The sequence below is a fragment of the Macaca nemestrina genome, chromosome 11 (genome assembly GCF_043159975.1).
Source record: "Macaca nemestrina isolate mMacNem1 chromosome 11, mMacNem.hap1, whole genome shotgun sequence".
In the NCBI taxonomy this organism is placed as follows: domain Eukaryota; kingdom Metazoa; phylum Chordata; class Mammalia; order Primates; family Cercopithecidae; genus Macaca; species Macaca nemestrina.
The window spans coordinates 1126628-1153140 of NC_092135.1; the positions used below are offsets into that span (position 1 = coordinate 1126628).

The window sequence follows — 26513 nt, forward strand, 5'->3', positions numbered from 1 at the left end:
AGAGAAAAATCGGGCTGAATTCCTCCTTCCTATCAGGAACCCATTCCTGAGATAACCCACCCATGATAAAGGCATTAGTCTACTCATGGGGGTGGCCTAACATTCATGGGGGGACCTAACATTCATGGGGGGGACCTAACATTCACGGGGGGGAACCTAACATTCATGGGGGGGACCTAACATTCACAGGGGGGAACCTAACATTCATGGAGTGGGAGACCTAACATTCACGGAGGGGGAGACCTAACATTCATGGGGGCGGAGACCTAACATTCATGGAGGGGGAGACCTAACATTCATCGGGGGGACCTAACATTCATCGGGGGGACCTAACATTCATGGAGGGGGAGACCTAACATTTATGGAGGGGGAGACCTAACATTCATGGAGGGGGAGACCTAACATTCATTGGGGGGACCTAACATTCATGAAGGGGGAGACCTAACATTCATGTGGGGGAGACCTAACATTCATGGGGGGGACCTAATCACCTCTTAAAGGTCTCACTTCTCAATACTGTCATTGTGGTAACAAATTTCAACATGAGTTTTTCAGGGAACATTCACACCATAGGGCAGAGGGCACTGGTTCTTGGCCAACGTGTATAGAACATAACTCCAAAAAGGCCGAGACCAAGGCATCTTTATTCCTCTTGTGATTGAGTTAAACTGCACCATCTCAGGGTCATAGCACTCCTTACTGTCAGTGTCCATTGCACTGGCTGACTTGGAAGGCAGGCTCTCAACCCACTGTTTGTGCAAGGATGAGCTAACCAGGCGGAGGGATGCTGCAGAGCCTCAGCAGCTGGCCTTGCCTTGCACTCTGCTCAGCCCCCACACTGACTGCCAGCACATGGGTGGGCCTCTTCTCCAGGCAAGGTATTGGGCGGTGGTTGGGTCCCTTTCCTAGGAGCACCCTGGATTTGTGGCCTGCTGGTCCCAGAGGTTGGTGGCCAGAGACTGGACAGGGTAGGTTTAGAGCTACTTCTTTTCCTTACTAGTAATGTCCCTGGGCCTGTTTTTTCCTTTGTAAAGTGAGAATAAAAACCCTGTAGGTTGCTGTGAGGGCGAAAGAGAATGTGTAAATTGTTTCAGAGAAGGTGCATGAGAAAACACTGCAGGACAGAACCTCACCCCTGAATTCTGGCTCTCCAGGACTCCCACGGGCACACCGTGGTCCCACTTCCTCCTTGGAATGTGAGGAGGGAGTGGAGGAACCAGCGAGGGGCAGGAGTCAGGCCTTGCACACGCACGCACACACACTTGCATGAGTGCACATTCGGAAACACACCCAGACTCAGACACACACACACACTGCATACACTGAAGACTCACATACACCTTCTCTCTAGACACGATCAAACTCAGGCACACGTAAACACACTCCCACAGATGCCCACTCACACACCCTCGCTCACACGGAGCGTGGCCCTCTGACATGGGCCTTCATAGCCTGCGGTAGCAGCTTCCTCTCTCCTGGGCTCACGGGTCCCCACCGGGTCTGGCCCCTCCGGCCTGTGTCCCCCGACCCCCAATCTTTGCGGGAGTTTCTGGACTGGTGGTCTCTATGTGCGGAGGTGCCACCGGGAACGCACTTCACTTTCTACCCGGGCTCTCTCTGTTGCCTCTTCAGGCTGCGCTGGAAGGCAGCGTTTCCCGGGAAGGTGCTTATGGTGCCGGTTCCCCTCCATCCTCTGGTGCCAGCCGGGCCCGCGCCGCCCCCGCCTTCCCCGCCCCGCCAGCCCCGCCCCAGGCCGGCCCGGTCTGTGCACCCGCAGCGGAGGCCTGAGGACTGGGACCGCTGGCTGGGCCCCAGGGGAGGCTTGTTTCCGTGTCCGAGCGGAGTTGTTGATTTTGGAATTCTGTATTAAATTTGGGAGGCTGATAGTGATGCAGAGGCGTCTTTTCTACGAAGTTCCTAACAAGTGCCTGATACTTTTAAAATACCCCGAATTACACTTATTCTGGCAACCAGAAAGAAAAGCAGAGAGCCTCAGACGCGCGTTTCCTCTGCAGCCCGGCTCCTGCACTCTTGGGCGAGCATCCTGTTTGTAACAGCACAGGACCTGGGGCTCCGGGCCCTAAGGCACGAGTCCAGAGTGCGGTGGATGAACAGCTATGATTTTTATTAGTCCTCCCTGAGTAGGCGTCCTGCTGAAACAGAAGCTGCGAGTCCGCCAGCCAGAGGCTCGCCCCCGAGGGACACCCTTCTGCTGGAAGCACCACCGTGGCCAGACCGAGCTCTCCAGGCCCAGGGCGAGCCTGGGGTGCTTTTCTGCACTTCACACATACGTTGGACAATTTCCAACAGAGGAATTTCACTCCTAAGTATTTAGCCAAGAGAAATGAAAAGATATATCCACACAGACCCAATATATGACTATTCATAGCAGCTTGAAGCAGAATAGCTCAACACTGGAAACAACTGAAATATCCCACAGATGAATGGGTGAACAAAGATGCAGTATCTCCAAATGCTGAAACACTGTTTAGCGTTAAAAAACAATGCACTTTTGATAGTGCAACAAGGATAAATCCCATATCTTTATGCTGAGTGCAACAAACCACACTCAAATGACGATATACCCTATCACTCCATTTATATGAGGTTCAAGAACAGGCAAAACAGATCTCTGATGGTAGAAACCAGAGCAGTGACCCTCTTGTGGGACCAGAGGTGGACTGGGAAGGGCCATGAAGGTCTCCCGGGTGCCATGATTTGGATCACGGATACACAGGTGTGTGCATTTATCAACAGGAAATGTGCATTGAAGGTCTATGCCCTTACCCTATATAACATGAAAAGCATCAGGCTGGAAATTGCATGTTTAAATGAACTCGGAAAGCTGGCTTTCAGAAGGAACGCCGAGGTGAGATCTATAAAGCAAACACCTTCCCTTGTTAATCAGATGCATATTTGTTAAAGTGAGGTTTACCTGCAAAGGATGGAGTATTTGCATAATCTCCAGATCATTTCTCTCTTGGTGAATTTTGAAAAGGGCACATGTGGTGGAGTGGGCTGGAAGGGAACTTCGTTTTCTTCATATAGAAAGAGGTGAGGGTTTGATGCTGGGATTTGATGCCAAAGTTTGATGCAGGGGCTACCTGAGGCTTGGTCTCCTGGTCCTCCAGGACCACTCTGAGCTGAAGTTGGAGAACCCAGGGCAACCAGCCCTGCTCTGTGTCCTGCCCTTCCTGCAACTTGCTGGACCTCACAGCTGAAAATGGGAGCCTTGTCTCATTCTCTGTGTGAGTCCTCAGGATAATGGTAAGGTAATAATAATAGCAATAATAATGTTAGTCTAAGTCACCCAATAGTAAGTGAAAACACTCCATTGCAGCATAAACTATAAAGAAATATTTATGGTAAGTATTCAGAGGTACTTGGTGGATCCCAGGCGGGGACCTGGGCCTCATGAGGGTACTTTAATCCTCCAGGATTTCTAATATTTCTTTTTTCTCTCATCTCTTTTGCCTCAGTATCCTTTGCTTCCATTTCTCTGCACGTCGAGTTTAATTTCTTTATAAACCAGCTTCCTCCACTTAGCACACATAGCTGAAAGTTGCCAGTTTTCAAGGTGGAACTGGGGCTATGGTGTGTCCACTGGAGCCCTGGAAAGCCAGAACTCGGGGGTGAGGTTCTACCTTGCAGAGTTTTATAAACACCTTCTCAGAAACCATGTACACATTTTCTCATTCACCCTCACAGCAAGAAGGTGAATTTATTTTCATTTTATTCTCACTTTAAAGAGGAGGAAGGAGGCCCAGGGATAGTACTAGTAGCCTCAGGTTCAACTCCACCTCTCTATAGTTCAAATTTCAGTCCTGTGTCTCCATTCCTGTCTAATTAAGTTTAGGAAGGGGCAATGTGGTCTTAAGGGCAGATACTCCAATGGTTATCAGTAATATTGTCCATATTTACGATAGTAATAGGTGCCATTTACCAGGTTCATGCAATGAATTAAATGCTTTTGTGTATTATCTCATTTAATTTTCACAACAAATTAGCAAGGCACATATTATCTTTATTTTGCAGATGTGGAAGCTGGAGACATCTGAGGTGAAGTAATTTGCACATTGTCCTGATTAGTAGTAGCAGGACTTTAACTTGAGCCCACATCTGGCTGCCCACAAAGTCCTTGTTTGTTCCAGAGACGATACCTTGTGTTTTCATGTCTAGCTTGTGAAGGCATAATTTTTCTAAGGTTAAAAATCATGACTCTGAACAAATTAACAAGCAAAAGACAAACAACCCCATTAAAAAGTAGGCAAAGGCTGGGTGTGGTGGCTCATGCCTGTAATCCCAGCACTTTGGGAGGCCGAGGCAGGCAGATCATGAGGTCAGGAGATCGAGGCCATCCTGCCCAACATGGTGAAACCCTGTCTCTACTAAAAATACAAAAATTAACTGGGTGTGGTGGCATGTGACTGTAAGCCCAGCTACTTGGGAGGCTGAGGCAGGAGAATCGCTTGAACCAGGGAGTTGGAGGTTGCAGTGAGCTGAGATTGTGCCACTGCACTCCAGCCCAGTGACAGAGCGAGATCCCATTTCAAAAAAAAAAAAAAAAAAAAGGCCAAGCAGGGGAATCAAACAAGAGAAAGAAATAAAGGGCATAGGAAGAGGGGAAGTCAAACTATCCCTGTTTGCAGACCACATGATACTATACCTAGAAAACCTCATTGTCTCAGCCCAAAAGCTTCTTAAGCTGATAAACAGCTTCAGCAAAGTCTCAGTATACAAAATCAATGTGCAAAAATCACTAGCATTCCTGTACATCAAAAATAGTAAAGCCAAGTCAGGAACATAGTCCTATTCATGACTGCCAAAAAATAAAATAAAATAAAATAAAATACCTAGGAATACAGAAAACCAGGGAGGTGAAAGATCTCTACAAGGAGAACTATAAACCACTGCTCAAAGAAATCAGAGATGACACAGACAAATGGCAAACCATTCCATGCTCATGGATAGGAAGAATCAATATCATGAAAATGGCCATACTGCCCAAAGCAATTTATAGATTCAATGCTATTTCTATTAAACTACCATTGATCTTCTTTACAACTAGAGAAAACTATTTTAAAATTCATATGGAACCAAAAAAGAGCTGAATAGCCAAAGCAATCCTAAGCAAAAAGAACAAAGCTGGAGGCATCATGCTACCTGACTTCAAACTGTACTCCATGGCTACAGTAACCAAAACAGCATAGTACTGGTGCAAAAACAGACACATAGATCAGCGAACAGAATAAAGAACCCAGAAAGAAGACCACACACCTACAGCTATCTGATTTTTCTACAAAGTTGACAAAAACAAGCAATGCGGAAAGGATTCCTTATTCAATAAATGGTGCTGGGATAACTTGCTAGCCATATGCATAAGACTGAAACTGGACCCATTCTTTCTACCATAAACACAAACTAACTCAAGGTGGATTAAAGACTTAAATGTAAAACTCAAAACTATAAAAACCCTGGAAGACAACCTAGGCAATACCATTTAGGATACAGGCACAGGCAAAGATTTCACGACAAAGATGCCAAAAGCACTTGAAACAAAAGCAAAAACTGACAAATGAGATCTAATTAAATGAAAGAGCTCTGCACAGCAAGAGAAACTATCAACGGAGTGAACAGACAACCTCCAGAATGGAAGAAAATTTTTTGCAAACCATGCAAATGTCAAAGGTCTAATATCCAGTATCTACAGGGAACTGAAACAGATTTTCAAGAAAAAGCAAGCAATCTCATCAAAAAGTGGGCAAAGGACATGAACAGGTACTTTTCAAAAGAAGACATACATGTGGCCAACAATGATATGAAAAAAGCTCAACATCACTGATTATTGGAGAAATGCAAATCAAAACTACAATGAGATACCATCTCCCACCAGTCAGAATGGCTATCTTTAAAAAGTCAGAAAATAACAGATGCTGACAAGGTTTTGGAGAAAAGGAATGTTTCTATGCTTGTCAGTGAGAGTGTAGGTTAGTTCAAGCATTGTGGAAGACAGTGTAGTGATTCCTCAAAGACCTAAAGACAGAAATACCATCTGGCCCAGCCATCCCATTACTGGGTATATACCGAAAGGAATATAAATTATTCTGTTATAAAGATACACACATGCATACATTCATGAAGCACTATTCACAATAGCAAAGACATGGAATCAACCCAAGTATCCATCAATAATAGATTGGATAAAGAAAATGTGGTACATATACACCATGGAATACTATACAGTTATAAAAAGGAATGATATCATGTCCTTTGCAGAGACATATCAGATGGAGCTGGAGGCCATTATCCTTATCAAACTTATGCAGGAACAGAAAACCAAACACCGTATGTTCTCACTTACAAGTAGGAGCTAAACGATGAGAACACATGAATGCATGGGGAGGGGAACAACACATACACTGGGGCCTTTCGGAGGATAGAGGGTGGGAGGAGGGAGAGAATCAGGAAAAATGACTAATGGCTACCAGGCTTAATGCCTGGGTGATGAAATAATCTGTACACCAAACTCTTGTGACACACAATTTATCTATAGAATAAAACCTGCACATGTACCACTGAGAGTAAAAGTTGAAAAAATCATGACTCTGATGCAAATATAAAACAAACATATGTCAAAATAAAACAAACATATGTCAAAGAGCTTATTTAGCTCATCAGTTAATGATGGAGCCAGTACAATGTGAAAACCAGTCCAAGGAACATTTGAGGAGCTAGGCATTTATATGTAATTTAATAAAGAAGTCTTAGGACAGGTTTGCTGGGTTAGATACAAAACTAGTTGATGTCCTTCAGGGTCATAAACTATAACCTTTGGGTAACTAATTGTCTTTAGTCAACTAATCTCATCCTGGTGAGTGAATCATTCTGTCCCTATAAGATGGAGTTAGATTTCTTTTTGTCCATATTGTGTGATGTGATGTGTAGTTGGGTTCTAGCAGGTGACCTTGTTTCCCTGACGTCAGAGTTTGGAGACACCATGTTGTGCTTGGCCCTTGCCCCCATGTGGACAACTAAATGCACCTCCCAGAGGTGTTGGGGGCATGGTGGTAAGAAACAAGTGTTGTAAAAACCTCAGCACAAAGGTGGTGTTTGTTCACTCCCTGAAATCCTTTTGGAAAACAGGACATAAATAAGTGACTGAATGAAAGATCACACACATTTTCTTCAATAAATAATGACTGCTTTTATCATGAGCCTGCTTGACCCACTCGCCTGGCAGGTCAGCTGTTCTACATCCAGAGTGGGGTTGGAAAAATCTGTTTCACTTTTTCTCAAAAGTAAAATATATTAAACAGTATAACAAACACTATAACTTTCCTGATATGCTGACTTGTTCCCATCCTCAGGGACACCTGCTTTGGGAAGTCAAAGTTAGATAGAAAATAAAATGAAATAAAGTGGAAATGTGTAAGTTTCGGCACCCCAGTACAATAACCATGCCATACCCACCCTACCTGCTACCTTGCGAGTGCTATTATTCTCCAAGGTGCTGCTCCTCTCCAGCCACCCTTCCCTCTGGCCTCCACCCTTTTCAAACCTGCCTTGTTCTCATGCTCTAGTGCACAAGCACTGAACCCAGTGACTCCTCTTGCATTGTCATGCATACATGGCTCTCACTCTTTAAGGGCATGGCCCTTAGTTTTGTTCTCATTTTCATAACACTGAACACAGTGCTGGGCGCCTGGGCAATGAGGGCTGGAAAGAGCATGCACTTTGGACTAGGCTTAACTGGGGGTGAGATTCCAGCTCTAGCACTTACTGGTGGTGTGTGTGACCTTGAGCAGATCACCTTATCACTCAGAATCCAGAGGTCTTTATTGGCAAAGTGGGCATGATAATGTGAGAGTGCCTGCCACAGTAGATGCTTGATAGAATTTGGCTGTTGTTGTTTTTGGCAGTAGAAGCAAGGGACTCACATTCTTGCTTTAAAAAGATATGAAGTCAGGGCTGGGCGCGGTGGCTCATGCCTGTAATTCTCTCACTCGGGGAGGTCAAGGCGAGTGGATCACCTGAGGTCAGGAGTTTGCAACCATCCTGGCCAACACAGTGAAACCCTGTTTCTATTACAAGTACAAAAAAATTAGCCGAGCATGGTGGTGGGTGCCTATAGTCCCAGCTACTCGGGAGGCTGAGGCAGGAGAATCGCCTGAACCCAGCAGGCGGAGGCTGCAGTGAGCTGAGATCGTGCCACTGCACGCCAGCCTGTGAGGCAGAGTGAAACTCCATCTCAAAAAAAAAAAAAAAAAAGAAAAAAAAGAAGTCAGCTTAGAGGAAAATGGCTCTGAGGTTTTCTGGACTGATGGACACCTCCCCATCCCAGTGTGAGGGTCTCTGTTGAGAACATTTGCTTCAAACTAGAGCACATGTCTCATGGCAGAGTTGTTGAGCTGGTAAAGTTTACTTTTGTTCTATTTTGGAGCAGTGGAGAGTTCTATCTAAATTTAATTAGAATGGAATTAGCCAAGCCTATGCTTAAAGCAAACTCTGTGAAGCCTAGGCCAGCTTCCTTGCTCACCCTGATACCGTGCTAATGCCTCAATAACGCTGCTATAGAAGCTGTCATTGCATGAGCAGACCGCACTCCATCTGGAAGACTTCTGTAGAAACCAGGTTTGTCCTCTGTAGGTTCATTGATTAGAGCCTGAAGCCATATTTTTAAATAATGTAAGATGCTCCCTGAGTTCCCAGAGATGCTCTAGGAAGGGAAAGGAGACACAGCAGCAGCACCCAGCTTTATGGCTGGAGAAGGTCAAAGCTTGGCCTGGGGCTCAGGCCCAGCTTGCTCATCGAGGGGAGTCATACATTTATTCAAAAGGCTCAAGTGGGTTGTGACCACAGAACATGCATTCCATTTGCTCAGACCTGACAGGTCTCCCCCAGAACACTCCATCTCACTGTGTTCAGGCTATGGTTTGCTGTTATTTCACTCCAAGGGTCTGCAAAGAATTTGTGAGAATTCTACAGTTGATCTAGGAATTCGATTGCTGGAGTCTTCAGAAAATAGTTTTTTTCTTTATTTGTCTCTGAAAAAGACTGCTCCTTAAAAAGAACTTTTTACTTTGAAATAACTGTAGATTCAGAGGGAACTATAAAAAATGTCGGGGGCAGGTACTGTATTTCTTTTGCCCAGCTGCCTCCAGTGTTAATGGATGACTTTTGAAGGAAGAATGCATCTTGCATAAATATAGTACAATATGAAACCTGAGATTAACGCTGGTATAACCCACAGACCTTACTTGGATTTCACCAGTTTTACAAGCACTCATTTGTGTGTGTGTGTGAGTGTGTGAGTGTGCACGCGTGTGTGCACATGTACATATAGTTCTAGGCAATTTTATCACATGTGTAGCTAACTACCACCGCATGTTTCACAGAAACTTCCAAACTGTTTTCTAGAGTGGCTGTACCATTTTACATTCCCAACGTCAATGTATGATTCTCAGCATGCTCACCAGAATTTGGTTTTATCATTTAAAACATTTTAATCATTCTGATATGCATATAGTCATATCTTAGTGTGGCTTAAATGTGCATTTCCTGATAACTAATGATATTGAACATCTTTTCATGTGTTTTTTGACATCTGTATATGCTCAGCAGTGAAGTATCTGGTCATGTCTTTTGTTATTTTCTAATTGGTTTGTTTTCTTTTCTTTTCTTTTCTTTTCTTTTCTTTTCTTTTCTTTTTTTTTTTTTTGAGACGGAGTCTCGCTCTGTTGCCCAGGCTGGAGGGCAGTGGCCGGATCTCAGCTCACTGCAAGCTCCGCCTCCCGGGTTCACGCCATTCATTCTCCTGCCTCAGCCTCCTGAGTAGCTGGGACTACAGGCGCCGCCACCTCGCCCGGCTAGTTTTTTGTATTTTTTAGTAGAGACGGGGTTTCACCGTGTTAGCCAGGATGCTCTCGATCTCCTGACCTCGTGATCCACCCGTCTCGGCCTCCCAAAGTGCTGGGATTACAGGCTTGAGCCACCGCGCTCGGCCGGTTTGTTTTCTTTATTGTTGAGTTTACTTTCTATGTATTCTAAAGGCAAGTCCTTTGTTGATATGTGGTCCGCAAATAATTTTACAAAAAAAATCTTTCTGTTCATAGCTTGTCTTTTTATCCTCTTCATATGATCTTTTGAGGAGTAAAAGTTTTTCCTTTTGATGAGTTTGATTTATTGCCTTCCTTTTCTGGATTGGGCTTTTGGTGTCAATTCTAAGAACGCCACCCCTAGCCCTGGGTCTTAGAGATTTTCCGCTGTATTTTTTCACTAGAAGTTTCAGAATTTTTCATTGTACACTTAAGTCTGTTTTTAGTTAATTTTTGTAGAAGGTGTGGGACTTAGGTTGAGGTTCATGTTTTGGGTTATGGAGATTCAAATTGCTGTAGCACCATTTGGTGAAAATGTTGTCCTTCCTCCCTTAATTTGCTTTTCCACTTTTTTTTTTTTTTTTTTTTTTTTTTTTGAGACGGAGTCTCGCTCTGTCGCCCAGGCTGGAGTGCAATGGCCGGCTCTCAGCTCACTGCAAACTCCATGTCCCGGGATCACGCCATACTCCTGCCTCAGCCTCCCGAGTAGCTGGGACTACAGGCGCCTGCCACCTCACCCGGCTAGATTTTTGTATTTTTTAGTAGAGATGGTGTTTCACCGTGTTAGCCAGGATGGTCTCGATCTCCTGACCTCGTGATCCACCCACCTCGGCCTCCCAAAGTGCTGGGATTACAGGCTTGAGCCACCGCGCCCGGCCTGCTTTTCCACTTTCATAATACATCTATGTGGATCTCTTTGTTTGGGTCTATTTCTGGGTTCCCTGTTTTTTCCTATTGACCAATATGTCTATGTCTCTGTCAATACTAACTATACTGTCTTTATTTCTGTGGTTACACAGGAAACATTAACACCAAGAAGAGTGATTCCTCCCACTTTCTTATCTTTATTTTTCCCCTTTCCATATATACATTTTAGAATGAGATTGTCTATTTGTACAAAAACTCTTGCTAAGTTTTTGTTAGGAATTGTGTTCAGCATGTAGAATAATTTTGGGAGTACTGGCATGTTTCCTATGCTGAGCCTTCTAATCCATGAGCATGCTGTAACTCAAATTTTTAAGCCTTCTTTGATTTCTTTCATCAGCATTTTCTAATTTCCAGTGCACTAATCCTAAATATGTTTTGTTAGATTTATGTCTAGGTATCATTTCATTTTTGATAGTGTTAAATAAACTGTATTATTGTTGTCAAGAAATGTATTTAATTCCATAATTCTGCACCCACCCATTCCCCCATCTGTTATTATGAGAGAGAATTGTGTGAGTATACTGATTTTAATTCCACAAACCCCTCAATTTAATGTGAATAACTCTCCAGGTAAGTTGACTGTATTCTACCTGGACTTTGGTGTGATTGTGTGTGTGTGTGTGTGTGTGTGTGTATGGTCTGGAAACAATGCAGTTTTGAGTCACTGGTTTGATTGTGCTTTGAGTGACACAATGTAATAAGCATCAATATATCAAGGTGTGTGTGGTTTCTGCTCACTGATGGAGGAAAGGCAGGGTCGGCCCAAGCTCCCCGGCTTTTCCAATTAGAGTGGAGCCCAGTGCTCGCAGCGGGGCCCTCAAGGTTGCAAACACCTTTCTCATCTTCATGAGCTACAGGATGAGGAGCCCTCCAGGACCTGGTGTGCACACGCCCAGCCCACAGATGCAGGTTTAGGATGGCTGCAATTTCTGGACCCCACGGTGGTGCCCAGGCTGTCAAGAGCAGGTTGCTGCTGGTGACACATGGGTCCCCTGAAAGGGGAAGTGGAAGGAGGGTTCTACCTTCACGAAGGGAGCAACAGAAGGCTGGGAGGGGGAGAGACCCATGAGACATCAGAGAAGCCACCCCCACCCTGGGAGAGAGGGTGTTTGAGCCACAGAGATCTCTGGAGCGAGAAGGCAGGTCCTTTGCATGCTACGTGCACCCAGGACGTTAGGACCAGGCTGTGGATGTGCCCAGAAGCCAGGCTTGGACACCAGGGCCCGGAGCTGGAGACAGTGTGAGGACCCCGACAGAACAGTCTCTCAGTCACTGTTCCTGCGAAGAAGGAGGTAGAGATGGAATTAACCCACCCGGCCTCGCTCGTGCCTAGTAATAATAATAACAACAACAGGCTGTGTGGGTCCCTCCATGCCGGGGCGTGCTGGGTGCTGAGCCTCGTCGTCTGATTAGTATCAGGAGGTGTCATTCCGTCACTCTGGTTTTGCAGGTGAGGAGGATGGTGGGACTTGCCCCAGATCTCACAGGCAGCAGGTGGGAGCCACCTCACCTGTTCCGGTAACCAAATCCTTAACCACGCGGGCAAGCTGCGGTGCTCCTCGTTACTGGGGTGGGGAAACTCTCCCTCCAGTCTTTGTTCTGCCGGCTTCATCAAGGGCCTCACTGAGCAGGCCTGGGGATCCAGGTGCGGTCAGGCCGGTGGAAACCACCCCATCCTCAACGTCTGTCCGTGTTTCCCAGACAGCGCAGAGCTGTAAACAGAACAGCTCTTCCCAGCGCTATCTGTGTGTTGTCTGTGTGCAGGATCTCTCCTGGCAGGTGTGCACGAGCACGAGCACAGAGAGAAGGCAGCCTGTGTGCCGGGCTTCCTCTCAGTTATCGAAAAAAGGGGCCAGATCACTGAAGGGCAAGCACTCAAGGAAGGGGGCTGCCTGAGGTCTGCGAGGCTCTCAGGCGAGACCTGGCCGTTAGCACACACGTCCCCATGGAGGGTGTATCGTGCCCGGGAGCTCCGAGGGCGCAGGCGGTGCTGGAGCACTGTCAACCACTGATGAATGGACAATGGCATCGGCGAAAGGAAAAATGGCCTCCTAGGGCCGCCGCCCTACTGATTCCACTTCGAGCTTCAGCCACTGAAGTTTTGAAAAATCATGAAGTGATGATGTCTTTTGGGGTAAGATATTCTTTTTTTTTTTTTTTTACTTATTTATTTATTTATTATTATTATTATACTTTAAGTTCTAGGGTACATGTGCATAACGTGCAGGTTTGTTACATATGTATACTTGTGCCATGTTGCTGTGCTGCACCCATCAACTCGTCAGCACCCATCAACTCGTCATTTACATCAGGTGTAACTCCCAATGCAATCCCTCCCCTCTCCCCCCTCCCCATGATAGGCCCCGGTGTGTGATGTTCCCCTTCCCGAGTCCAAGTGATCTCATTGTTCAGTTCCCACCTATGAGTGAGAACATGCGGTGTTTGGCTTTCTGTTCTTGTGATAGTTTGCTAAGAATGATGGTTTCCAGCTGCATCCATGTCCCTACAAAGGACACAAACTCATCCTTTTTTATGGCTGCATAGTATTCCATGGTGTATATGTGCCACATTTGCTTAATCCAGTCTGTCACTGATGGACATTTGGGTTGATTCCAAGTCTTTGCTATTGTGAATAGTGCCGCAATAAACATACGTGTGCATGTGTCTTTATAGCAGCATGATTTATAATCCTTTGGGTATATACCCAGTAAGGGGATGGCTGGGTCATATGGTACATCTAGTTCTAGATCCTTGAGGAATCGCTATACTGTTTTCCATAATGGTTGAACTAGTTTACAATCCCACCAACAATGTAAAAGTGTTCCTTTTTCTCCACATCCTCTCTAGCACCTGTTGTTTCCTGACTTTTTAATGATTGCCATTCTAACTGGTGGTATCTCATTGTGGTTTTGATTTGCATTTCTCTGATGGCCAGTGATGATGAGCATTTTTTCATGTGTCTGTTGGCTGTATGAATGTCTTCTTTTGAGAAATGTCTGTTCATATCCTTTGCCCACTTTTTGATGGGGTTGTTTGTTTTTTTCTTGTAAATTTGTTTGAGTTCTTTGTAGGTTCTGGATATTAGCCCTTTGTCAGATGAGTAGATTGCAAAAATTTTCTCCCATTCTGTAGGTTGCCTGTTCACTCTGATGGTAGTTTCTTTTGCTGTGCAGAAGCTCTTTAGTTTAATTAGATCCCATTTGTCAATTTTGGCTTTTGCTGCCGTTGCTTTTGGTGTTTTAGACATGAAGTCTTTGCCCATGCCTATGTCCTGAATGGTACTACCTAGGTTTTCTTCTAGGGTTTTTATGGTATTAGGTCTAACATTTAAGTCTCTTATCCATCTTGAATTAATTTTCATATAAGGAGTAAGGAAAGGATCCAGTTTCAGCTTTCTACTTATGGCTAGCCAATTTTCCCAGCACCATTTATTAAATAGGGAATCCTTTCCCCATTTCTTGTTTCTCTCAGGTTTGTCTTTGCTCAACCTTGAATAAGTTACTTGAAATCTCAGTGTCTCGATTTTCTCAGCTACTGTGCGTAGGACAGCTGTGGGGATGGGACAGGCTGCGGCAAGGGACCCTCAGGACTGGGAAGGACAGCCGTGTGCACAGGGCTGCCACCCCAACCTCCTCTTTGCTCGGTGGCTGGGCCTTGCTGTCCTCTCCTGGCTTGCTATCCCCTGTGTGCTCTGTCTCTGTCTCTTTCTGTTTCTGTCTCTCTCTCTGCCTCTGTTTCTCTGTCTGTCTGTGTCTGTTTCTGTCTCTATTTCTCTCTCTCTTTCTCTCTGTGCCTCTGTCTAATCTGACCATGCCACCCAATTCAACATGAGCCCTTCAGTTTAAAGTTTTTCTCACCAACTGCTGATAGTTTCTTTGCCTCTCAGTTCAAACATTTGAGACAGCAAAAGTGGCTGGCTGCTGACAAGCCATTGGATCTCTTGATGTGGGCCAGGTCTCTCCCGCTGGTCCAGTCTCGCTGTGGGGAGGGGTCCCATTCTGGGCAGAGCCGGAAAAATGATGGACAGTCTGACCTGGTGGATGGTGTAACTGTCAGGAGTTACTGGACATACGCCGGCTCCTTCGTCCCCCAGGCACGGTGCTCCCCTCCTCCTCAGAGCCAGGCCCATTGAGGGGGTCTTCAGGAAGGCACAGGAGCCTGCGCTCAAGGGTGAGTTCACTGGAGCGCTTTGGCAAGTTCAGGCCTTGGGCCACTAGCACTTTGCTGTGGGATCAGGGAAGACTCCGCCTCCTTTCTTCTGCTGTCCCGTCTGCTGGGTGCCGTCCCAACAGGATTTATGCTTTCAGTCATTTGGAAAGAAACGGGAGGCCCCACTTCCCCTCTGCTATACAGGAGCCAGCTGCTGGTCCAGGTTTGCAACTCTGAGGTTCAAGATAAAGACAAAAGTAAATGAAACCAAGCAAAGCCAGCGAGCAAACAAAAACCAAACCAGAAAGCACTAATTTACAGGAGAGGGAAAGGATTCTAGTCTGACCTCGGTCTTTTACCCAAAGTCAGGAATGGTTTATCGGAAAATGTAAATTGCAAGATTAAGTTCAGTCCCAAAAGGACCCAGAGGAAAAGTGACCCAGCTGCGTGTCTTAACAATGCTGAGAGTTAGCGATTCAGACGCTGGGGCCAGCAGAGCAGGAGCACAGCCTGTGACAGGGGTGTCTCCCCTCCCGGCCACACGGGGGTGAGCCTTGGCTGAGCAAGAGGAGCCCTTGAGGATTTGACATTCCTGAGAAGGACCTTTCCTCACGTTCCTGCCCCGACCCCTGTCCTGGTGCCTGAATCTTGGGGGCCATCTGTGGTTTAGGTGAGCCTCCTGGGGGCGCGGGCTGTGGGGCCTGGGCTGTGGTCAGGATGGGGGCCTCCCCTCCAGCATGGAAAGCCAAATGGGGGCCTCTGAGAGCAGATGGGAGAGGCGCTTCCCCATCTGAGAGTCCAGCGGACTGGTTCCTGAGTCCCCAAAAGCCCTGCAGGGTGTGTGTTTCTGGGCTAAAGACCACCGCAAAGTCTCATTCATGGCTGAAGTAGAACCTGGGGTAGTTCCTTTTGGCAGAGGCTGTGTGGCCGGGGAGCTTCCCATTTATTTGGGTCACAAATATTCAATTATCCTAATAAAATGCAAATTCCCCTGACAGGAGGGCACCCTAAGCTACTTGGCCTCATGGGAGTGGGACAGACAAGGTGTGGAGGCAGCAGTGAGGTAGGCAGGAAAGGCCAAGGGCAGAGGGCGCTGTGTGCCAGAGACCAGTCTCATGAATGCCCACATGCTGGGCAGGCACTCAGGTGAACCTCACACGGCTGTATCAGCCCTGTTGGCTGGGACCCAGGAGACTTGGGGAGCCTGAATGAGGGTGGTCACTCCCAGAGGCTCCTCTGAACAGGAGGTCCCAGAGAGATGGCAGCAGAGCCAGATGCATCCCAAAGTCAACTCCAGCATGGGGCCAGACTGGAACGGGCTCTGGGCTGTGTGGCTGCGCCTCCCCAGGGTTGACACTCCTGTGAGTCCACAGTGCTCTGCGAACATGATGTGAAAGCATGGACTCAGGCCATCGTCCACTTCAGATCTGGAGAGACCGGGGGGATGCACTGCTCCAGGACATGGAGTGGGCTAGTGGCAGGGCCAGGGTCTGGTCTCCCCTCATCCTTCCTCCGCCATCTCGAAGTGGAGCTCAATTCCATCTGTTGTGTGCAGACCAGTAACAGAACAAACGTGCATATTGGACACGGGTGGGCCCAACCTTGAGTGGTAGCTACACCGCTTGCTCACTCTGTGCCTTCACTGAGAATTTGATTTGTCACACAATGGTGGGGACAGGAAGGGCCGCCCTGTGGCTGCTGTTTCTTAAATGCATCATGCTGTTCCTAGGTCTTCAGAGGTAGCTGCTCTCTGCCCTTCAGTTCAGGGGGCCTCCTCCAGGAAGCTGCCTTGAAACCTCTTCCTTTAGGCTTGGCTGGAGGCTCCTTCCACAGCCACAGGGTCCTGGCCTTCTGTGGTCCCAGCCCTGGTTTTCCTCTGTGAGTATCTGCCTCTGCAGATGAGGATGGAGGGCCAGGCCCTAGTGCCTAGGCCACCAGTGTGTTCAGGAAGGGCCTCTTCCCTTTCTCAGGGATGGCGGTGGTAAAGAGAGTGAGTCCAGGCTCTGCAGTGAGCCAGACCCCCACCCTCGCCCCTGAAGCTGGATCCCACTGGCTTTGTGATCTGAGGTTCAATTTCCTGCTCCATCATGGCAGGAGTGAGTGGCAACAGATACTCACAGGGTCCCTGTGCTTAGCAGCACCCCTGCAAGCGTCCTGGGTCCTGACCCAGGCACACTGGTGCAGTGGAAAGACGGGAGGATCGGAGTCAGAACCCCCATGGGCCAAATGCCAGCCCGCTTGCTAATTATGTGCCTGATTGTGCATCTAATTGTGTAATTATTGCTTAATTATGCATCTAATTATGTAATTATGTACCTATAATGTAATCATGTGCCTAATTATGTAATTGTGTGCAAAATATGTGCTAAGTTTGGGCCAGTCACTTCATCTCAGGGAGCCTCAGTTTCCGCATCTGTGAAGTGGGTCTGGTGCTGACAGAACTGTCGAGAGTGTCACAGCAGGTGTTGGCAACACGCTCCTGCACTCAGTGGGACTCCAGCTCTGCCTCTCAAGCCCTAGGTCAGTGAGCTTTCTTCTTCCCTCAGCTCCATTCCGAGGCTGGATGTCCCCACCCACGCGTGCTGAGGAAGGCCATTTTGACCATGCATTTGCTCAGAGATGCAGCCCCACAGTGAGGGCTGACCCATTGCTGCCAGCCAGGCTGTAGGGCCCCCTGCAGAGCACACACTTGCACAGAATAGCCGGGCCGATGGAGGGCTGTGGGCGAGTGTGATGGATCAAGATGGGAACAAGACTCTGGAGCCATGCCCACACAGATGTGCAGACAAGGCTCCCAGGCTGCCGTGGCATAGCCTGGCTTCTCCACTGATTCTTGTTCTTCCCTGACCACTCAGCCTTGGCCTGTTCTTCTCACCTCTTACGTGAAAATTACCAAGATGCCTGCTTGTTGGACTGCCTCTACTTCCTGACAGCAGACCCCGGTTCCTTGGACTCTCCCCAAATCACCAAGTTCTGCTCAAATCCTGCAGCCAGCCCCTCTGGACTCACTCCCTCGTATCACTGTCCCCTGGGGCTTGCCGTGGCTACAGCCTCCCTTGCTGTGGCAAGCAATGCAGCCTGCCCTGCTTCACTTTTGGTGGATGTGCAGTGAAGAGGGCCACACATGACACTGGAAATCAAAGTGCAGCAAACTTATGATGACCTTTACCTGCTACAGAGCGTGACTTGCAAACAAGCAAATCCAGAGCAACAGCGTTAATCATGTTTTTATTCACTCTCTGCTCAGCAGCAGTAAAAAGTTCGACATCGGGGTTCACCACACCCATGGAGACGTTTCCAGCAGCCTACATCTGGCCTTCAATTACCCTTTATTATTTATTTCATCCCCAAAATATTTTGACTCCTGTGCCTGTCGTCCTAGAGCAGCGGGAGGCATTAGCCAATAAACAGAGACACACACAAATTTATCAACAGATGGATTACAAAGGAATGCAATTACATGCAAAATGCCTTTGCTTTTAAGAAGCATTCATACATAAATTAGTCTGTCAGAAATGTATGCAGCTAATTGCAGGAAAAATTGGGTCCTACAATAATATCATCTACATATAGTCACTTCTTGCAAAGCAGGAGTGACTGGGCACATTATTAATTGAGCAGAAGTCAAACTGTATTCATTAAATTGCTTCTTTTGAGGGAAGAAGCCTATTAGAGTCCATTTTATAACATACTTACTCCTTTTTACAACTTAATAAGTACTTAACTCTTATTTGCAGGCCAACTAAAGTAATAATTTTGCCATTTTTGGAATAAAATTAAAACAAAAAATAAAGTGCAATAGCATAGAAGGTTAGACGTCCCCCAGAGCTGAGGACGACCTGGGGCTCAGGTTTCTTTGTGGCCAGTCAGAGGCCTGACCTGGGCTGGGGCAGCTGCCCAGTGGCCACAGTGAATTACAGGCAGCTGAACCCTGATGCAGCCCCGGAAAAGGGAGCTGACTCCATTAGAACAATTGGGTGAGATGTGTGCAGATCCACAAGCCACACTCCATTCCTGGGCTGTGAATTAGCACCACTTGTGCAGATCTGACTGGTCTCTGTGCTGTGGACTCCCTGAAGCCTAGGGTGAGTCTTCTCATTCTGTGTTGGACGCATAGTCAGAGCTATTTTAGTGTGTATTTCATACGTGTTCACCGGCAGAATCAGTCCATAAAGAGCTTTAATGCAGAGTGTAAAGTGTCGGCTGCTTCATGCTTTGGTCAGAGGCACAGTGTCTGCGATGGTCTCATGAAAGTGGCCAATAAGGAATCCACGTGTTAGTGTTTTATATTTTCTTTTCTTTTCTTTTTTCTTTTTTTTTTGACACAGAGTCTTGCTCTGTCGACCAGGCTGGAGTGCAGTGGCGCGATCTCGGCTCACTGCAACCTCCGCCTCCTGGGTTCACGCCATTCTCCTGTCTCAGCCTCCCGAGTAGCTGGGACTACAGGCGCCCGCCACCTCGCCCGGCTAATTTTTTGCATTTTTAGTAGAGACGGGGTTTCACTGTGTTAGCCAGGATGGTCTCAATCTCCTGACCTCGTGATCCGCCCGCCTCAGCCTCCCAAAGTGCTGGGATTACAGGCGTGAGCCATCGCACCCGGCCATTGTTTTATATTTTCTAAGCACTTTATGTCTTTACACTTTGACCCTCTGTGACAAAAAAAACCTGTTTTTGAGGGTATTTTCCCCAGAGGGAGGCTGACATTTGTTTGCTCAGAAGGCTTCTTGAGTCCTGGGGAATGATGGGCAGAGCCTCTAGCTGTCTGGCCTTGGTGCTGTTCAGTGGGCAGGGGGCACCTTTCCGTTCATCTCTACATCTCTAGGGCTCAGGTTGTGACAATTGTAGGGTGGGAGACAGCATTCCTAGGAGAAGGTGTCACGTGAACAATGGTGCAGAGATAGGAACAGCTGAGCAGAGTGAGGATACAAGCATGCAAGGGGTCTGCAGTGTAAAGTGTAAGGTTTTGGGGTGAGGATGGGAACACTGCAAGAAAGAAGGCTAAAGGGCTCAAACCTGGGGCACTTTAAGAATTAGGGAGGTGAATATGCTAGACCCAGCAGGAGACTGGAGGCCAGATGGACATGCTGCTGAGATGGCAGGCAAGGGAGCAGACGTGGCAAGATGACCCCTTGCCTCTGGGAGTAGGTGAGGGTCTGTCGGGGTGGGCTCTATGTGCACTCCCATCCAGTCAAGGCCTGGGTCTGGTCCTGCGTCCGCAGTTCTTTCACTGTGACAGCCATGCCTTGGGCAAGTCCTTCCTTCCGTGAATGGGAAATTGTGTTGATGAGTTCTGGCACAGCAGTGTTTAAAAGTTTGTAAAAATGAGTTTATAAAATGAATCAAATAACTTGTCAGGTTTTAGGCCAGGGTGTTATTGTTCTCCGAGAATGGCAGCCGCCCTCTGTGTTTTATGATATCTTAGCCATAAAGCACACCCTGGGAAGTCTTTGAGGAGATTTGCTGAGCTGGCAGCACAGACTCTCTGTGGATGAAAAGATCAGCTATTATTAAAATGAACCTATTAACCAAGATGCTTTATAAACTCCAGATGATCTCTTTTCTATTATCCTCTAAGAAGATTAACATTTTTAGTGTTTTTTAAATGAAGTTTTGGGGAAAGACAAATAACCCAAGGTTAAACAGAAGCACCTCTTCCTGTCCTGTCAATTTCCTTTTATTTTTTTTTCAGTCTGTAGTCAGAAAAAAGGAGCTCACGAATGCATAAACAGTAACATTTTCCTAGTCTCACCACTGCTGGAAAATATTTCCTATGGTAGAGTCATTCATTAAAAAAAAAAAAAGTGAGACCAGGCATGGTGGTTCACACCTGTAATCCTAGCACTTTGGGAGGCCGAGGCAGGTGGATCACCTGAGGTCAAGAGTTTGAGACCAGCCTGGCCAATATGGTGAAACCTCGTCTCTACTAAAAATACAAAAATTAGCCAGGTATAGTGGTGGGTGCCTGTAATCCCAGCTGCTTGGGAGGCTGAGGCAGGAGAATCGCTTGAACCCAGGAGGCGGAGGTTGTAGTGAGCTGAGATTGTGCCATTGCACTCCAGCCTGGGCAATAGAACAAAAACTCTGTCTTAAAAAAAACAAAAAACAAACAAAAAAATTTGATGAGTGACTATTAAGGATCAGGTAAAGAAAATCAGAAATGTGGGGTGGCATGTTCATGGATTGGAAGAAATAATGTCGTTAAAATGTCCGTAGTACCCAAAGCAGTCTACAGATCCAGTGCAATCCCTATCAAAATCCCAATATTTCACAGAAACAGAAAAAAAAATCCTAAAATTCATATGAAACCATGAAAGACCCCAAATAACCAAAGGTATCTTGAGCAAAATGAACAAAGATGGGGGAATCAAACTGACTTCAAAATATACCACAAAACTATAGTAATCAAGACAGTATGGTACTGGCATGAAAACAGACACATAGAACAATGGAACAGAATGGAGAACTCAGAAATAAACCTATGAGTTTATGGCCAAATAGTTTTTGACAAAGGCACTAAAAACACACAATGGGGAAACAGTTTCTTCAATTAAGGGTGTTGAAAAAACTGGATATCCACATGTAGAAGAATGGAATGGGACCCTTATCTCACACCATATACAGAAATTGACTCAAAATGGAATAAAGGCTTAAAGGTAAGATCCAAAACTCTAAGACAACTAGAAGAAAGCATAGGGAAAAATCTCCAAAACATTGATCTGGACAATTTTTTTTTTTTTTTTTTGAGAGAGAGTTTCGCTACCTCAGCTTCCCAAGTAGCTGGGATTACAGGCGTCCACCACCATACCCGACTAATTTTTTGTACTTTTAGTAGAGATGGGGTTTCACCATCTTGGCCAGGCTGATATTGAACTCCTGACCTCATGATCCACCCACCTCAGCCTCCCAAAGTGCTGGGATTACAGGCGTGACCCACCATGCCTGGCCTTGGTAGTATCTTAAAAGTACAGGCAACAAAACCAAACATAGACAAATAGGATATCATGAAACTAAAAAGCTTCTGCACAGCAAGGAAATAACAGAGTGAAAAGACAACCTACAGAATGGGAGAAAATATTTGCAAACATACATCTAATAAGGGGTTAATATTCAAAATATATAAGAAACTCAACTCAATCACACACACAAAAATCCAATTAAGAACTGAACAAAGGACTGGAACAGGCATTTCTGAAAAGAAAACATGAATGGTTAACAGCTATGTGAAAAAATCTCCAGCATCACTAATGCAAAAATGTGTTACGTTAAATTAATGCAAATTAAAGCCACAGTGAGATATCACCTCACGGTTGTTAAAATGGCTACTAACAAAAAGATGAAAGATAATAAGTGTTGGCAAGAAGGTAGAGAAAAGGGATGTTTCTCATTGCACCGTGTTGCATGTTGTTGGTGGGATTGTAGATTAGTATAGTCATTTTGGAAAATAGTTTGAAAGTTCCTCAAAAAATTAAAAATAGAATTACTATGTGATCCAGCAATCTCACTTCTGGGTATATATTCAAAGGAATTGAAATCAGTATGTTGAAGAGATATCTGTATTCCCATGTTTAATTGCAGCACTATTCATAATAGCCAAGATACAGAATCAACTTAAGTGTCCCTCAACAGATGAATGGATAAAGAAAATGTGGTGTATACGCACAATAGATTACTTTATAGCCTTAGAAAACAAGAAAAATCTATCATTTGCAACAACATGGATGAACCTGGAGAACATTATGCTAAGTGAAATAAGCCAGACACTGAAAGACAAATACTCATATGTGGAATCTAAAGTAGTTGGACTCATTGAAGTAGAGAGTAGAATGGTGGTTACCAGGAGCTGGGGTGGTAGAGGATTGTGACGATATTGGTCAAAGAGTGCAAAGTTCAGTTTGTCAGGAGGAAGAAGTTTTAGTAATCTATTGAATACCATGGTTACTATAGTTAATAATAATGTATTGTATACTTGAAAATGGCCAAGAAAGTCGATTTTAAGTATTCTCACCACAAAAAATCATATGTAGATGAGGTGATGGATATTTTAGTTAGCTTGATTTAATCATCCCATAATATATACATATATTAAAACATAACATTGTACCCCATACATATATAGAATTTATTATTTGTCAATTAAAAATACGGGGTGGGTATGTTGCAATTTTAAATGGCATAGGTGGAGTTGGTCTCATGAAGAAAGTTATATTTGAGCAAAGAGTTGAAAGAAGTGAGGGGGCTAACTATGACTCTCTGTTAGTTCTGGATGGGTTTTGATTCATTGATTTATTGTGCATTTTTCTGCTTCTTTATCTGCCTTATAATTTTTTTTTTTTTTTCCGGGACAGTCTTCCTCTGTCACCCAAGCTAAAGTGCAGTAGTGTAATCTCAGCTCACTGTAACCTCCACCTTCTGGGTTCAAGTGATTCTTGTGCCTTAGCCTCCCAAGTAGCTGGGATTACAGGCACATGCCACCACACCCAGCTAATTTTTGTATTTTTAGTAGAGACAGGGTTTTGGCATGTTGGCCACACTGGTCTTGAACACCTGACCCCAAGTGATCCACCCATCTTGGCCTCTGAAAGTGCTGGGATTACAGACGTGATCCACTGCGCCCAGCCTGCCTTGTAATTTTTGATTGAATGTCAGACATTGTGAATTTTACCTTGTTGGGTGCTGGATGGTTTGAACTCCCCCTCCTTTTTGAACTTTATTGTGGAATATGGTTAAATGACTTGGAAACAGTTTGACCCTTTGGAATTTTAAGATTTGTTGGGTAGAACTGGAAACGTTCTCAGTCTAAGGTTTATTGTACCACACCCCTGAAGCAAAACCCTTCCTTGTAGTCCACAGAGTCCACCAGTGTCCTGTGAACCAGTGTGACTGGTGGGAGCAGGCAATGTTTCTGGTCCTGTGTGAGCACTGGACATTGTAACCTTATCTTTCAGGTGGTTCTCCCCTGACCCTTGGTAGTTTCCTCACTTGTGTGTGCTGATCAGTACTCTATGAATAGTCCAGAGGAGCCCTCTGCAAGTCTCCAGAGCTCTTTCTGTCTCCTCCCTGGTACTCTGTCCTGAAGACAAACTGGTCTCCCCAGACTGTCACCTCAGGGCATCTGTAGGCTCTGGCTTGGCTGTGCTTTGGTGTGGTCTGAAAGCTGTGTCCAGGGAGCAAGCTGGAACAGCTGTGAGGCTTCTCTCACCTGCTTGCCACCCATCAGGGACCCCTGTGCCTTGTTGCCTGATATATAGTGTCTTTAAAACTGTTGTTTCATATATACTTTCACTTTTTTTTTGTTTGTTTGTTTCAGGCAGAGGATACATCTGGTCTTTGTTGCTCCATTTTAACTAGAGGCAGGCATCTCTTTTTAATCCTATTTTATAAGTTCATTACTTAAATTCTTTAAACCTCAGGTTTTCCTTTGCAAAATGGTGTAATGATGAGATGCACATGGATAGCACTCAGCCTGATGCCTGGCTCAGTCACCGCTCACTTCATGTGAGTTTCTTCCTGTCTTGTAGCTGAATGTTCAATTCACACGTGAGGTTCTTAGAACTGTGATGAGATGCGCAATGCCAGGTGGCCTCTGGGGAAGCACACACAAGGGAACTGCTGTTTCTGTCTTCAAGAGCCCAGGACCTTGGCAGGGAGATGCCTGAAAGGATCACTTCCTGTACCTTCTCCAGGTTGTACTCTCAACACATATGAATCGTTAGTGAAAACCAATCCTGAACACTGAATTGAGTACTGGCTTGTTGGTCTTTGTAAGACCATGTAGAGAAGTGACCTCTGAGTCTGTGGTCTAATGGAAAATTCATTTAAAGAATTTACCTCCTTCCCATCTACTTAATGCTTCTATGGAAGAGTCATGCTTGCTTGGATGTGGCAAAATCCCCAGGGCTCAGTAGAAGGCGGGCCCAGAAACTCATCCCCACCTATTGGTGGTGGGAGGCAGCATGATGTGGGATTAAACTGTGTGTAAATTCAGCTGCAGCAGTTGTTCCCTGTGTGATCCTGGGGAAGACACCAGCCCTCTTTGGATGTCATTTTTCTCATATGTAAAATGGGAATATTTTGTAAAGTTTTTTTTGAGGTCTGGAGATAAAGCACGTAACATGAGCAGTAGATGCTCAGTAAGAGATACATAAACTAGAAAACCTAAACTGTACCTAAGAAGCGTGTTTCCAAAGCAGGTATTGAGGTCTGGAATAAGGAAGGATTCCAAAGCTATTGCAACATCATGTGGCTGTTATTAGGCTCTCAGGATCGTCACATGAAATCAGTCATAATTGGGTGGGACCTGCCACCGATTTGTACTCTGAAGACTTCATTTTACTCTACGCTGGGCTGGAGTAGAGTAGTATGTTTAGAATACTTGTGTTACGGGGAAGTCTGGACAGACAAGCACAGGGGACTGAGCATATTTCAGGAGGCAGAGGAAAATCTTGGTGAGTGTGACTTAAACCCAGAACCTCAGATCTCACAGCCCAGAAGGAAGTTGTGAGAACTCCCACAGCAAAGTGGGTTTTCCTACCATCTCTCATCTCTCTTCTCTGAAACATCTACTATGTATCAGGTACCTGGACAGGTGGTCCTTGCATAATATCTTACCGAATTCTCATCACGACCTTGCAAGATCAAGCTCAGGAGGGGCATAGCTTGAGCAGCTCACAGAGCTGGGACAAGAACTTGGGCCAGTTTGACTCCAGACTCTGTTGCTTTAGGGGAGAGTGGGGCCTGGACACTGCGTGTGCCTACTGGAATGGGGCAGGTGGCTGCAGGTAGTGTCCTCAGGGCATGATGGAGGAGGTAAGGATATAAGGGGCTGACCAGGAAATGCACAAGAGACCACATTGAAGATGATGCCAGGAATGTCTGGTGATTGGAGGTAACACCTGAGAACTTGTAACCCAGTCCTGACTGAGAATGTAAGTTCTAGTTCTGGAATGTAGGCAGACAGGCGGGGCTCCCCAAGCATGGACCTGGTGGCCCTGGGGGCCCTGTGCCCAGCTCACGGCCAGGACTGACAGGGTTGGGGAGAAGCAGACTGAGGTCTTGACCGGAGGGCACTGAGTGTGTTGATTAATCTGGGAATAACGGACATGTTTACATTATAGAGACGTCCATGTGTGGGAATTGTTGCCTATTTATTTGCATCTTTTTAAGGTTTCCATCGATAATGTTTTGTGGTTTTGTGTGTAGAGGACTTGCTACCTCTTTGTTAGATTTAGTCTTAGGCATTTGATATATCTTGGCGGCTAGTATAAGTGGACAGCCTTTTAAAAATATCATTTTCTAATTTTCTGTTGCTGGTATATAGAAATATGGATTAACAGTTTTACTTCTTCCTTTCCAGTTTTTAAACCTTTTGCTATTTTTTGCTTGCTTTGGGCATTGGGTAGTATCTGTAATAAAATGTTAAGTAGAAGTGGTAAGTAGGGTCATTAGCGGGCATCTTTACTTGGTCCTGATTTCAGGGGTAGGTGTACAGTATTCCACTGTGTAGGTATAATACTTGCTATAGGAAATGCTTTTAGTATACTATTTATTCAATTAAGGAAGTTA

At 45.7% G+C, this 26513-nt stretch overlaps 1 long non-coding RNA gene across 2 annotated transcripts in view; it reads left to right on the forward strand.

Annotated features, from left to right (window-relative positions):
- LOC105492400 (uncharacterized) overlaps positions 1 to 26513 on the forward strand; it is a 245953-nt gene that overhangs the window by 89886 nt on the left and 129554 nt on the right. The window lies entirely within an intron of this gene.